This window comes from Nycticebus coucang, chromosome 3, assembly GCF_027406575.1.
Source record: "Nycticebus coucang isolate mNycCou1 chromosome 3, mNycCou1.pri, whole genome shotgun sequence".
Taxonomy (NCBI): domain Eukaryota; kingdom Metazoa; phylum Chordata; class Mammalia; order Primates; family Lorisidae; genus Nycticebus; species Nycticebus coucang.
The window spans coordinates 51498308-51501881 of NC_069782.1; the positions used below are offsets into that span (position 1 = coordinate 51498308).

Consider the following 3574-nt stretch of genomic DNA (forward strand, 5'->3'; position numbering starts at 1 on the left):
TTTGTGGTTTGTGGTTGTTAGTTGAAGGCAACATACCTACCTAAAATGGAACCTCTCTTCTCTTGAATTTGCTCAGTGTTCTAATGTCTCTAAATCTTAAACTCTTGAAGGTTGTACGTGGGCACTGCTGAATGAGTAAAAATATCACATACGCGTTGGCCTCTAGAGGTCACAAATGCAACAGAATCTTGTTTTCTTCTTTTCAAGAGTGTTTTAGACAGCCCACAAACCACTATGGTTTTGATGAATGTGTGTGGTCATCATAATTCTTATGATTACAATGATTGCATTACAAGAATAACATTGCATATAAATATGTCCAGAAATGCATTTTCTTAACCAGAATTTTGAGAGTATCCATAACAGTGGATAACAGGAAGAGGCAGTAGTAAGATGTTTTTGGAATTTCTGGGAATAATTTTTAAAAATGTGGAAAGTCATGCCATGTTATTCTGAGAAGATAAGTCATAATTATTTGCTATTGCTTTTAGAAGCTGGTTAATCAATGTGACAATGATATATAAAAACACTTATAGATATAGGCAAAAAATTTAAAATATGTATTTGTGTATAAAAATTAGTGGAGGGCAGCGCCTGTTGCTCAGTGGGTAGGGCGCTGGCCCCATATACTGAGGGTAGTGGGTTTGAACCCAGTCCCAGCCAAAACTGCAACAATGACAACAAAAAAAATTAGTGGAAAAGTATCATTACTTTGATATTTATGTGAAGTAGTTAATTTATATTGGTTAAAATGATATGAAAACACTTTAAGATACTTCTTAAATTTATGGTCAGTAATACTTAGAATTTTTTAATATTTAGATTTTATGATGTTTTATGATGTTTTCCTAAAGAAAACCTCTGCCATTTATTGCTATTTTTAACCCTTCAGGTATCATGCTAAATACTCCCTAAACATATTATCTGATGTATTTTCACAATAACCCTACACACATTGAGCTTTTTTTGGTTTATTTTTTCTTCAGTATTATCTTCAACTTGACACCATGTTCTGCCTGAGCTGCAGTGGATGTTTCCAGGGCAGCCCACCCAGACATTCTGAGTCCCACACCACCTCCTGTGGAAGCTTGAACTAGCTGTGCAGCTATCTCCCTTTGTCTCATAACCATGTCCACCAATGAGAATGCTAATTCACCAGCTGCCCAACTTAACAGGTTCAAGAACAAGGGAAAAGACAGTATACAAATGAGGTGATGCCGAATAGAAGTTAATGTGGAGTTGAGGAAAGCTAAGAAAGATGACCAGATGCTGAAAAGGAGAAATGTAAACTCTTTTCCTGATGATGCTACTTCTCCACTGCAAGAAAACCGAAACAACCAGGGTACTGTAAATTGGTCTGTGGATGACATTGTCAAAGGTATAAACAGCACCAATATGGAAAACCAGCTCCAAGCTACTCAGGCTGCCAGGAAACTACTTTCTAGAGAAAAACAGCCTCCCATTGGCAATATAATCCGAGCTGGTTTGTTCCCAAAATTTGTGTCCTTCTAGGGTAGAACTGATTATAGTCCCATTCAATTTGAATCTGCCTGGGCACTAAGTAACATTGCTTCTGGGACATCAGAACAGACTAAGGCTGTGGTAGATGGAGGTGCTATTCCAGCATTCATTTCTCTGTTGGCATCTCCCCATGCTCATATCAGTGAACAAGCTGTGTGGATTTTAGGAAACATTGCAGGTGATGGTTCAGTTTTCCGAGACTTGGTTATTAAGTACGGTGCAGTTGACCCACTGCTGGCTCTTCTAGCTATTCCCGATATGCCATCTTTGTCATGTGGTGACTTATGTAATCTTACCTGGACACTTTCAAACCTTTGTTGCAACAAGAATCCCGCACCCCCATTAGAGGCTGTGGAGCAGATTCTTCCTACTTTAGTGCGTCTCCTGCATCGCGATGATCCAGAGGTATTAGCAGATACTTGCTGGGCTATTTCCTACCTTACTGATGGTCCAAATGAATGGATTGAATGGTTGTGAAAACAGGAGTTGTGCCCCAACTTGTGAAGCTTTTGGGAGCTACTGAATTGCCAATTGCGACTCCTGCACTAAGAGCCATAGGGAATATTGTCACTGGGACAGATGAACAGACTCAGGTTGTAATTGATGCAGGAGCACTTACTGTCTTTCCCAGCCTGCTGACCAAAACTAACATTCAAAAGGAAGCTACATGGACAATGTCAAACATCACAGCTGGCCGTCAGGACCAGATACAGCAAGATGTGAATCAAGGACTAGTCCCATTACTTGTTAGTGTTCTCTCTAAGGCAGACTTTAAGACACAGAAGGAAGCTGTATGGGCTGTGACCAACTATACAAGTGGCAGAACAGCTGAACAGATTGTATACCTTGTTCATTGTGGCATAATAGAACCATTGATGAACCTCTTAACTGCAAAAGATACCAAAATTATTCTGGTTATTCTGGATGCCATTTCAAATATCTTTCAGGCTTCTGAAAAACTAGATGAAACTGAGACACTTAGTATAATGATTGAAGAATGTGGAGGTTTGGACAAAATTGAAGCTCTACAAAACCATGAAAATGAGTCTGTGTACAAGGCTTCATTAAACTTGATTGAGAAGTATTTCTCTGTAGAGGAAGAGGAAGATCAAAATGTAGTACCAGAAACTATCTCTGAAGGCTATACGTTCCAAGTTCAGGATGGGACTCCTGGGACTTTTAACTTTTAGATTGTATAGTTGAGGCACAAAGTTGTCGTGTACTGCATTTGGTATAAGTTTGTCTTACTTACTATTTCTCTACTACAAACTCTTTTTAAATGTGGTTTGTTATTGTAGACTTTTTACAACAAAACTATACTTGAACAGTTCCAAACTGTACATACATACTGTATGGAGCCTATCCTCTGAAAGGGTTTCTTATTTCTATGTGGAATTTCATATCTTGCAGTGTCCTGTAAATAAAGATTAAAGTAAAAAAAAAAAAAGAATATCTTCAACTTTTCCCCTTTATTTATTAATCTAGAGATAATAAGCATAGCCATTTCTAATGTAAGTAACTAGTTCAAATGGAAATACAGCCATATATCCTTCAACTATGGGAAAATGTTCTGAGAAATGTGTTAAGTGATTTGTTGTGCAAATATCACAGAACATACTTACACAAACCTGGATGGTTTATCCTCAAACACACTTAGGCTATCTGGCTAGGCTAACCTGCACTTTGGGAAATAGATCATCTTTTTTATTTATTTATTTATTTATTTATTTATTTATTTTCCTTCATATATGTCTTTATTTTTTTCCCACTTTTTATTTTATTTTATTTTATTTTTATTAAATCATAGGTGTGTACATTGATATAATCATGGGGCATCATTCACTAGCTTCACAGACTGTTTACCAAGTTTCACATATACCCTTGTAAGATGCACCACTGGTGTAATCCCACCAATCCCCTTCCCTCCCCCTTCCCCCTATTCTCAGGTTGTAACTGGGTTATAGCTTTCATGTGAAAATCCTAAATTAGTTTCATAGTAAGGCTGAGTACATTGGGTACTTTTTCTTCCATTCTTGAGATACTTTACTAAGAA

The 3574-nt window shown here is 37.4% G+C and overlaps 1 pseudogene; it reads left to right on the plus strand.

Moving 5' to 3' along the window:
- Positions 1-1128: 1128 nt before the first annotated feature.
- On the plus strand, positions 1129-2711 carry LOC128582368 (importin subunit alpha-1-like; annotated as a pseudogene).
- Positions 2712-3574: the final 863 nt, after the last annotated feature.